Below are 12,041 nucleotides of genomic sequence, written 5' to 3'. Positions count from 1 at the left end.
CTTCCGGACTGTCTTACAACTGATAGGAAGGATGGCCTCCATGATCGCAGTGGTGCCGCTCGGACTGTTAAAAATGCGTCCGATGCAGCGCTGGACACGCTCTCACCGGCTGAGCAGTCACGGCACCTGCACAGAAGGCTGGCGATAACTGGTGCTTGCATGTCAGCCCTTCGACCGTGGAGGGAGCCCGGACTGCTGTACCGTGGGTCTCCAATCGGCAGGGTGTCCTTTCGCAATGAGTTGTCCACACATGCCTCTTTGAAGGGGTGGGGGGCAATATGTGATGGCGTAGAGGTGAGGAGGGTCTGGACATTAACCCAATCAAAGCTCCACATAAACTACCTGGAGTTGCGGGCGGTCCTGCTGGCTCTGAGGCATTTTTGCAGGGTTCAGATGAACCAACATGTTCTGATAAGGTCATACAACACCACTGCGGTGTCCTACATAAACAGACAAGAGAGCACTCATTCACTTCCTTTGCTGAAATTGTCTCACAAACTATTGCAGTGGTGCAGCGTTCATTTTCTGTCTGTCAGAGCAACTCATGTTCCTGGGCACCTGAATTTGGGGGCGGATCTTCAGTCCAGGGGAGGCCCACTGGTGAGGGAGTGGAGACTGCATCCATCCGTGGTGGTGCAGATTTGGCAACGGTTCGGCAAAGCTTCAGTGGATCTCTTTGCCGCCAAAGCCAACACCCACTGTCCCCTATTCTTTTCCATAATGGATCACAGCGCTCCACTGGGAGTGGATGCCCTGGCTCACCCATGGCCCAATGTGCTTCTGTATGCATTTCCCCCAGTGGAAATGATTCTGCCAGTACTGGACAGAGTACGCAGATGGGGCCTATCCTTGATTCTGGTGGCCCCTCGCTGGCCAGCAAAGTCATGGTCAGTGCATCTGTCTCAGGTTTGATGGCTGCTCCGCGGGGTGTGTACATATGTCCCATACTCTATGTGTTGTACCGAGTGAATCGACTGATTGGGAACATAATGTTATGCATATAACTACTGTTCCCTCAAGGAGAGGAACGAGGTACAACACCTTTTTCTGCCCCGCTGTTTCAGCTTGGCTCGGTGAAGAGCGGCCATCGAACTGAATAATGACTGTGATGAGGGTGTGTTTATATGCAGGCGGGGCCTGCCACCCGTCATCACATGTCATTTGCCTAAAGGCGTGATTAAAGGTGTCTTCAGTTAGGCCACGCGGGGGCGTGATATCCCATACACTATGTGTTATACTTCGTTCCTCTCCTTCAGGGAACAGAAGTTATATGCATAACATTACGTTTCTAAGTTTGGTAGCAGATTAGCGGAGATACTTTCAACCACACAGTATTTTGCATGCAAGTCAAAATCTTAACTTTTGGTCTCATCTGACCGGAGCGTCTATTCCACATGCTTGCTGCATCTATTACATGGTTTGTAATGGATTTCTCGTGAACTTCTTTCAAAAATATTTGTTCTTTTTGACAGTCTTCCACAAAGGTCAGGGTTGATTTTTTTGTTGTTGTTTTTTTGTGTGCAGGACACACAGTTGTCCAACCTACAGATTCTCTGGCCAGACCTGTGGATCTCTGCAGCTCCTCTGAGATTACCATGGGACTCCTGGCAGGTAAACATGTCAGTTTAGCGGAAAGCCATGTCTTGGTAGGTTTACTGTAAGATGCTCTTTCCATTTTCAGATGACGGACGGCACAGAGCTTCATGAAATGTTTAACACTTGGGGATACTGCATTGCAGCCCGAAACTTTTTTCAAACTCTCCTCAGCTTCATCACTGATCTGTCTGGTGTGTTCCTTGGTCTTTGTGATGCAGTTTGTTCACTAATGGCCTATAAGAAACCTTTGATGCTTTTTAAGAGCAGCTGGATTTATACCGAGATTAAATCACACACAGAAATAGACACCATCGACTTCTTAGCAGACTTCTAAAGGCAATTAGTTGCACTGGATTTTTACTCAAAGGCATCAAAGCAAGGGTGACTGGAAGACTATGCTATACTTTTCAGATTTATATGTGCAAAATAAAGTAACTTAAAAGAACTTGAACTGCTCCTTCCACTTCACATTAGTGTTTTAAATCGCATAAAATTTCACTACATACACGTAAAATCGAAACGGAAAAGGAGAGTGTGTCTGGAAGGCGCTGCACATACAGTAATCACAGAACCTGTATCATTAGTAACTCATCTGAAGGACATGTATTTCAGCTATGTGTATTTAAAAGTAATAAAATCAGGGGACTTCAGGGCTTAAACGGGATCGCTGTTTTTATAAGTCAAAAGGTTAATCTGGTCTCCAACCCAAACAGATTGTGTTTTAATCCGCTTTTAATCTGAACTCTAATGGAGACAAAACACCATCAGTATTAATATTGTAACGTGGCTGAAAAAACTGTTTATATCGCATGCTGATGATTTAAGCCGTAAATGCCGCACTGCACGACCATAAACAATTGCCAAAGCTGTATATGGAGACAATTTAATAGCAGACGTATATGTACACACAGTAGATTTTCAAAGCAACACACTCTGTCAGTGTGAGTGACTGTGCTTCTCATCCAGAGTTTGACTTGGCATTTGTTTTTATTTTTTTTTATAGAGGGGAAATATACACTAAGCTATAACCTTTATTGATTACACATTTCCCTCCAACAGTAATACACTATGCCTCTAATGATGTCATTAAAAGTAAACATCACACTAAACAACATAAGTCCAGCACAACAATGTAGAAAAGAAATTGAATATTTACTGCTGACTTTATCAGCTCATATATATATATATTTTTGTTTGTTCAGTCATTGGGGTTGTTTTAGCACATAATAAACAAAGCTCTCCAGCTCTTTGCATGAAAACAACAACAACTAGCTTTTAAGAAATTTGGAAAAGAATCCAGTATTCCCTTTTGGCATGTTTTGGAGGTTTTGGCTTGAGTCATATTGTTGAATGGTAAACCTAAACCAAAGTCCCAAACATCCCAGATGCTCCTCCATATTTCCAATGGGCTGCATTGGGAATAAATTCACAGAGAAGGGCTATTATCCATCTGTTTGTCCTTCCACTTATTCACATATTCATCCATCCAGTCTCCAGACCAGATGTCCTCTTCAGTGACAACTACTACAAGCATCTCAACGTTTCTGTAATATCACGGAATGACATTGTCAAAGTTGTTTTATGATAAACGTGAGTAGGTGTATGATAAATGAACAAATTAACGAAAGTAGCAGACTTTTACATCGATCTGCATTGTGTCTTTCATAAAAAACAATAATTGCAATAATGTTTTATTTGATTTGACTTGCATCTTCCAAAAAAGACATACAGAACAAAAAAAAAAACAAAAACAAAACATGGACACACACACTGATACCCATGGACAAATGACTCAGTATTTCATTTCTTTACACCGAGTTATTATTTTTATTTTTTCATCAACATTTAATGGTTATTTTTTCCCCACCCCAAAACCAGTTCCGTATTTTCAGTTTTATCTAAACATTTATGGATTCCAAGCCTTTTTTTTTTTTTGCCAATCTGAGTGTTTCCTTGTTTTCTATTGTTGAAATTGAGTGATATCATAACATTTTTTTTCATAGTCAAAGAAAAATGTGGCAATTTACAGGCAACTAATAAAAGTGGTCCAAAAACAAAACAGTGTGATAAAGAGAGAGAAAAAATTTACATATAAATTAAAAAAAGGACACACGTAATGAAAGCGCATAATGATGATGATAATACATAAAACTATTCAGATTACGCTTTCTTGAGAAAAAAAAAAGCATTTTGTGGTTCCAGTTAGGAATGTACTGCCACGATCGAGTGACTATTAATTATAGCTATTTGTATTGTTGTTTTGCTAAGGAAAATAATGTCCGGATCTTTCTTTATTTGAGTTATTTTGGAGTTTGTTTATTTCTGTGTTCCTTAGTTTCTTATTTTCATTAGATCAGACCCCCCCCACCCCCTCTGTTTTTTTAGTGACTCTGGTTTATGTTTATTTCTTTTGTCAAGTCATTCTTTCTTACTCTACTTTAATTATGTTTCTTAAGTCTAGTTATTCTTTAATGTTAGATTAATTTTCCTCGTTCTTCTGTTCTCTCTCCCCACACACCTGCTACCTGTTAGTTAATTAGCCCGGTCTATTGTTCCACTATTCACACTCCAAGAATTTAATCACCTCTTTCTCATCCCTCCTTGGTGACTCTTCCTGTAAGACCTCATTGCTTCCCTCGGCTTATCCTGCTGGCTTTGTGTTCTGGATTCTTGTTTTTGTTTGCCTCTGGCTCCCTGTGTTCACTGTTAGTTTTGTAAGTTTTCAGTTTTATCGCTAGATAACATTCAGTATAATCCGCGCTCCCAGCTCCTGTCTGCATTTTGGGCCCACTAACAAACAAACACATCATGACAAATAAAACGCCCTGTGAAATCATCTAAGCAAGAAGAAATAGTTATTTTATGACTCCAAATATATTTCTAAACAACAACAACAAAAAAGATATTTAAGAATCTTTTTTTATTTCTTGACAATCGCTTTAAAAAGTCAGAGTTTGTAAAAACCACGGATTTTAACTAAAGGCCTCCGTCTAACTGACCTTTCCTCAGACGTTTTTTTTCTTTTTTCTTTTTATCTGCCAAAATCCGAGATGACCTATACAGTATCTACCAAACAGAAGAGCAGCAGCAGCAGCAGGAGGAGGAGCAGGTTTGAGCTCAGTCATGATGAAGTCAATAAATAAGGACCGCAGAGGCAAGTCGAGAGGAGGATGCTCCGCCTGTCACCTGTGAGCGTCCCGGACGTGTCGGTGCGTGTTTTGCAGCGCGGGTCCTGTAGAGAGCAGTAGATAGTTTTAATAAGTGCGGCTCCTCTTACTGTACAGCACACAGTGCAACGGAGGGAGGAGCGACAAGCGTACTGTTTCTTTTTTGGTTCTTTCCACTCCACACGCGCACGGTCGTTGCAGTTCATCCAAACGTGACTGTAGGACAACAAAACAGGAATCAAACTAGGAAGCGTCGTTGGAAAGCGGACAGGAGAGTCTGTTTTTAAGCGGTACGAGGCTCGGCAGTAGCGGCCAGGCGGCGGACCGAAGCTCCGGAGAGCGGAGGTGTGGTGTGGGGTGGGGGGGAGAGAGAGAGCCATCCAGCCCTGCCGTTACACACTTTCTACAGCAACCCAGGAGGAACCCGGCTGACTTTTTCTCCCGCTTCGTTTCCGCCTCATGACCCAATTCCCAGGACAACGTGGGGTCCACGGCGCGCGGGGAAACGGTGGGACGGTAAGTGTTGTTTTCGGGGGGGGGGTTCGAAGCCTCCGTGGCAGCGTGGTCTGCAGGCACTTCGGCGGCGGTAGCTTGTGTAGCCCGGGCTGGTTTGACAGATCAGCCCTGCGGCCGACGCACACCCACTCGTACGCGCACGCATACGGACTCGCACATTCACACGGCGTATTGAACGCTCCTTCTGTTATTTAACGCTCACGTCGCCGCTTACGGAGCGCTAGTTGGAGCCCTGCTCTGGTTGGTGTTGTGACGCCGGGATCGGGTGCTGCTCTCTGGGCCCAGACTTGGACTGAACCGCCTGCTGTACTACGGGGCGCGCATGGTCCACTCACGCATGCACACGTGCACACACTTGAAGGCAGATCGACCCACTCACGAAATGCTGCAGACCGCTGTCGGGCTGCTCAGTTTTCTAATATTTCATAAAAGTTTCCTTCCATCAGAAGCAGTAGAAATAGTTCTATGAACATCTGAAAAACGCTTTAGTTGTAGTTCTGTGTCCAGTTCTTTAACGATGTTTTCTATAGATGCAAACTAACTTAAATGTAAATTGCATTTAGTCACAAGGTTCTCTAAAAGGTTGTGCGCTGCATGTTGCATAATGAGTCGTGTAATGCTCACAGTCTGTCGTTTTTATAGAATTCCTCAGCCCTGCAAAAGCATTTACGTTCGCTGACATTTTTTTTTTCAAGTTACAACTCCAGACTTTAAACTGGTTCCTATAGGGTTAAGTGTTATAAACTAACGCGATGCATAATTGCGAAGTAGAAGTAAAATGAAAATGACGTGAAGTTTAAAATTGTTTGAAAATGGAATCCAAGTAGTTTGGCGTGCACTTGTATTCATTCCCGGACTTTGACTGGGTCATTCTCAGACATAGACTTGCTGTGATTTAAACCTTTCCGTAGTAGCTGTGGTTGCATGCTTGGGACTGTTGGCCTGCTGACAGATGAATCAGTCTTTTGCAGCCTTAAGCGTGTTTTCTTCCAGGATTGCCCTCTGTTGCTGCCCAGCATCCCTCTCCTTGCTAAACAAACTTTGCCCTGTGTTTAGTTGAATCATCTTTGCTGTTACCTTTAGATATCCTTGCCCTTGGTGGAGGAAGGCATCTCCACAGCATGATGCTGCCGTCACCATACATAATCTGCTCCTTTGCAATATTCCATAAAGTCGAGGTTTGCGGAATACGTGACCAACAGTTTTCCCTTCAACCGGTTCTCTCAGCTGTGGTTTTCTGCAGACTGAGATTAAATTACACAAAAATACATGCATGCTTTTCCACTTAAGTGACTTCTGAAGTCATTTGGTTGCATTGGATATTATTTAGGTGTGTCAGAGTAAAAGGGGGTGAACTATGCAAGTCAAACTTTTCAGATTTGTATTTTTGAAAATGTATTAAGCCATGCGTCTTCCTTCTACTTCCCAATTGCGCATCATATTGTGTATGTCAAGTACAGTTTTAATATAATGCATTAAGGTTTGTAGTTGCAATGTGGCAAAATGTGAAGTTTATTATGAATACTTTTGCAAAGCAATAAGCTTATTGAATAATAGAGAGACCCCACCTTCTTGCAAGTTTTTCCCATCATGAATTCAGAGAAGATTTTAATGTTGCCAGGGGAAAATTTGGTAGCACTTGCTGCTTTCCCTCCCGCCGCCGTCTCCCTAACCCGGACCAGAGGAGACTCCTCAGAGAAATCAATGGCATCATAAATGCAGATCAGAAATATATTGGCCTCACACATTTGCAACCGTTTCCCCTTTAAAAGTCCTTGTCCCTGCACCACAGGCTGTGTAATAATTAAATCGCTCAGTGTTAGCACTCAATTCAAACTCTTGAAAGGGTGTGAGCTCTCTGAGCAGTGCTGCATTAATTTCATTTTGGAGTGTGCAGAGAGATGGTGACAATCTAAACGCCGCGTGGTGCCACCGCGGCCGAATTCAGCATGCAACAGATGCGCCTTAGCGGAGCGTCGTTAACCCTGCAAGGTGAAAACGGTAGAAAGCAAATGGCAGAATGAGCATTAAAACCAAATGGATTCAGTCTATATGGCTTCACTTTTATGTCCTGCCCCTGATACCTCTTTATTAATCATTAACCATCAGTATAAATCCAGTCTTTCTACTTCTGGGTTGATGATTAACCCTATACAGGTCTGTCAATCGCATATTGCTCTCCTATAGAATAATCTGTTTAATATTTTCCAGCAAGTGGCAGCTAACGTGCCTTTCAGAGCTAGTCTTTAATATTCTGTAATCCACAATTCAATATGTAGGTCTTGTTCTTCTTTTGGTGAGGAAATGTTTCAACGCTTCCAGGGAAAACACTCGGAAAATGCTGGCTTGGTTTCTGACGTAGTGATGTAACAGGGTAGCGTGAGGAAAAACGAGGATGGATGGAGCCCCATGTGACTTGGCCTCGTCTCCTCCTCTTTTCCTCAAGGCCGTAACTCCTTGCAGGAGATGAGGGTGACCTTATTCGGTCCCTCCTAGAATGCCGCTCTCCAGAGGGGCCTCTCTCTCCGCGACCTTTTCTGTGCGTCTTATTTTCTCCTCTCCTCCTTTCTAAATCACCTGCTACCATGCGGTAGGGCGTGAGCGATCAGCGCTTAGAATCGGTAGAGCATATTCTTATGTAACTCTGTTCTCTGCTCCGTTTCTGATGTTCAGTGATGTCAGAGTGTGGAGAGGCAAGCGGGATGCTGGGAAATCCAACGTGTCAGGAGATGTCCGCGCACGAAAGGCTTAGTTTCACATCTGTCTCCCTGGGATGGCTTTAGAAGTAAAACGGTGGATAATGAACATAGTTTGATTGGATCTTTGTTGTGGTGTCTTGGCACGAGAAATGCCGCTGACATGACACCAGCGCTATGTTTGGAAAAGCCTTAATTGTTGTTTCGCTTTTAAAACTGGTGGGTAAGAGGTTGTGCAGTGGCAGAGCTTTCTCAGTATTAGAAAGGGATGGGCGCTGGAAAAAGGTTGTTGTTAACATAAAGATGGCTAATAGAAAGATGAGTGGAAGAAAAAAGGTGATGCAAAAAGCAACAATAACTGCCTCCTGCAGGAGTATCAAACTGTACTGACACTTTAGACGTGTCCAACTCAACTGAATCAAATGGCTGAATCGGCAGGTGCCAAGTTCTATGAAGCCCTGCTAACCAATGGTTGCTTTTGTAGTGTTTAGGGAGTAACGTCCCTAAAAGTTGCAGGTCACTGATCCTTGTTGCCACTGTTTTTTCTTTTCTCTTTTCCCCTTTCATCTTTTTATTTTTATTGATTTATTTTGTCTTGTAAACTTGCGTGCGCTGGGCACCGGAGATGATAAATCGTCGTTTGAATTTCACGTCCCATATTTTCCGTGAAATGCAAACGCTCCTGTCGTCTGCCTGATTAGCGTTTTCCGACCCTGGTTCTCACGGCCTGCCGCATAATTGATCCACATACTTGGACTAAAGAAAAATTCTCTTCAACTTAAAATACACATTGAAGTTTGTTAGGATGTAATCACATAAATATAATTACATATTTAAAACTTGATAGAGGAACTTTTCACATTTGCTGGAATTAATTAAAAACGGTGTAAAAATTGATCACCAGTTGTATGGGGGCTGGTTTGTGAAAGTGTGGAAGAAGACTGTGCACAAGCAATATGAACTCCAGTCTTAACAGTATTTTCAATGCGGATTTGGGATTCAGTATAGTATTTTAGTGTTTTATGTAGGACTTAAAAAAAGTAGATTTAAAAAAAAAAAACTTCTATAAACGGATAAAAATAGGAAAGTTTAAGGTTTTATCAAGTTTTTACTTTTTTCTTTTACTAAATTGCTTTGTTTGTTTTTAATTTATTACATAAAACCAATTTAAAAAAATAACATATGGTTGTTGCCAAAGATTCTTGCATCTGTAAGTGATGGATTTCAGCAAATCAGTGAAAAGTTGAGCGAAAGGAAAACTTGGCGGAATAAGGTGCACAAGGTACTGCGACATCTGTAGTTTTGAGAAGATTGTGAAGCAAAGAAATGGGAGTTGCATGGTATAGATTGAACAGACTATACTTGTATTTTGATAAAACCTTAGCATAAAGTGCGTAAAATATAAAACAATTATTTGAAATCTGATGTAAACATTGATGCAAAAGAGGAGGCAAAAACAGGCCAACCATATCTGCTATAGTTTTAAGTGGAAGAAATCAATACGAGATAATTTTGCAAGTAGAATATTCAGTTGATTGAGTGAAAATAAGAGGTGCCGTATGCTCTGTGGCCTTCCTGTCATGAAGGAAATTCCAAGTGGTTTCCTGCTGTAATATTTGGCACCGAGGCTAATGTCATTTGGCAAGTCAAACTACATTAAGAGAAAGGAATGCGGCAAATCCTCCTGTACGATGTCGCGTGGGGGTTTTCTGCCGCACCAGAGCATCACTGCTGATAAGCACGCCGTCATGGCGAACACAACAAGAGATTATCAGCGGGGTTCGCACCGGCCTTCCCACAGACCACCGGAGGGTCCCAGTGTCACTGAAATAATGTAACATCACAGCCCTCTGGCACACAAACACACTTTTGGAGGCATTACATCAGATCTCAGGCAGGAGGCAAGCTCCAGGTTTGTGGTTTGTTTGTTTTCATTTTGGCTCCTCCCTATTCTTCATTTTTTTTCCCTCGTAGTAGGTTGAGTTTCATTTTATTCTGTTAGAGGTTTTTCAGTTGTGTCTGTTGAGCGGCGGTTTCCATGCAGATGGTTACCGCATCCTCCCCCTCCCCGCCCCCGGCTTATCTGTCGCTACGTCTTCGTGCCATCAAACAAGTCCTCTGAGGCAGCAGGAATAATAAACTGGCAAAACATGCAGTTATTGGCCAAAACGGGCAAGAAAGACAGATTATTGCGCAGCCGCCTTTTGCTCTTATTAGCACGAGTCAACTTGGCTCTGCTGAAATACCACTGGGGCCGCTCACAAACTGGCTTTCCATCAATGGGAATGCTTGGCACCGGGAGCCAGGAGGTTTCCCTTTGCCAGGATGACATTTGTTGGAGCACGACGGCCTTCGCTCTGTGCCTGCTAGGGCCATTTTGGTTAATGAAAGTGGCAGAGGAGTGAAGTCACTGCTTCATTTGCAGATCTAGTTTTAAAAATAAAACGAACTCCCAACACAATAAAGCGGCTAATTTTCCTTCTGTCATAAACAACGCGGTGTTGTGGAATACAAGCGCTGTCCCTCGAGAGTCGATATTGCGGCGGCAATAACATCTTCGGATTCTGTTTACCTCCAAGGCCGTAAATAATCAGCTAACAATCAAAGTTCCTTCCTGCAGATGGACTAGTGAAGAGCACTGAAAACAATAAAGTGAGAATAGGCTTATATTTATTCATTTTTAAATGCAGCACTCACCAGTGAACAGATGTCACACATGTATCCCTTTTGTAATTGCATAAAATGATGCTTTGAGTCTATGAGCTCATGTTCGGCTGTTTAAACATCAAAGCATTGCTACGATATAATCTCACTTCCTGTCTGATGGTGCTCACAGTTGTGATTGGCTGGTGATGAACTGTTTCAGGAAACAGAGACGGATGACAAACTCATTAAGGCTTTTGTCTCGGTCAGCCATGACAAACAAAGTAGATGTATAAAAAAATCTTAGACCCACGGTGATGTTATGTACACAAATGAGACGAGAATAAATCATTTAAAAACGCCCTTCATGTGACGTATCCCTTTGCAGTTCAGCTGATAAATAAAAAACATAACTGATAAAGATGGTGGGGACGACGGTTGAAGAGTTGGTCCCCAAAATAGGTGTGTTGCGGGTTCGCTTCCTGTTTTGTCCGCCTGTCATTGTGTCCTGGAGCAAGACACTTCACTCATCTTGCCTACTGGTGGTGGTCAGAGGGCCTGGTGGTGTCATAGGCAGCTGTGGCTACTATTCAGTAGCTTGTCACCATCAGCATGTGAATAGGCGAATGACTGAATGTAGTGCAGAGCACTTTGGGGTCCTATGGACTTGATAAAGCGCTGTACGATTTCAAATCCTTTACCGTTTTACCATGAAGAGCTTCAATGAGCTACTTTTACTGTACAAGCTGCGCAAAACTACCAAACCACTTCTTTAAGCACGTTTGGATTCAGGTTCAGCCTTTGATTCTTCTTCAGTTCACACTTGCAGCAAGATTAACACAGATTAACCAGGAGTAAAGCCCAACATCCTGGTACACATTCATCCACATCCCTCAGAGATTTTGGCCTATATTAGCATTGATGTTGATCGCACATGTGAACCTTCCATTTCACATCCCACAGGTGCTTTTAAGAAGTAGCAGAAAATGGGCATATTGTGGTCATGATAAACATAATATAAGGATCACCAAATAGTGAAAAAAAAAATAAAAAATAGAAAATCATGTTGGGATTACTTCATCTGGAACTAGGGATTTTAGTGAAGGAGCTCCACATAGTAGGTTTTTGACCTCAAACCTGACACCCTGAAGAGACGCGCTCATGATGGTTTAACACCATTCTATTTCCAGTTTTTAAACTTTATATTTCTCCATTTAACATTTCTATCACTTTAAGTGGATTTGTGGAGGGTATATTTAACAATAAAGGTGGAAAATATTTGAGTATTTCCTCTTCTCACATGATAAAAGCCTGACATTTTTGAAGACTAGCATAGCCTTTTTATATACATGCCCTATTTCAGAGGTTTTTTTTTTCTCTCCTGTTAAATTCATCGTTAGTAATTTATAGAAAAATGCATTAT

The 12,041-nt window shown here is 42.3% G+C and overlaps 1 protein-coding gene across 1 annotated transcript in view; it reads left to right on the top strand.

Moving 5' to 3' along the window:
• The first annotated feature begins 4,823 nt into the window (after positions 1 to 4,823).
• The window catches only part of thrab (thyroid hormone receptor alpha b), a 133,345-nt gene continuing 126,127 nt past the window's right edge, over positions 4,824 to 12,041 (top strand). Inside the window, exon 1 of the mRNA XM_007572243.2 lies at positions 4,824 to 5,279. The gene's annotated coding sequence lies outside the window, so the exon portion shown is untranslated. The remainder of the gene's footprint in view (positions 5,280 to 12,041) is intronic.

The sequence above is a fragment of the Poecilia formosa genome, unplaced genomic scaffold (genome assembly GCF_000485575.1).
Source record: "Poecilia formosa unplaced genomic scaffold, Poecilia_formosa-5.1.2 Scaffold7, whole genome shotgun sequence".
Taxonomy (NCBI): domain Eukaryota; kingdom Metazoa; phylum Chordata; class Actinopteri; order Cyprinodontiformes; family Poeciliidae; genus Poecilia; species Poecilia formosa.
The sequence above is the reverse complement of the archived record's forward strand: the minus strand, read 5'-3'. Positions and strand labels throughout refer to the sequence as shown.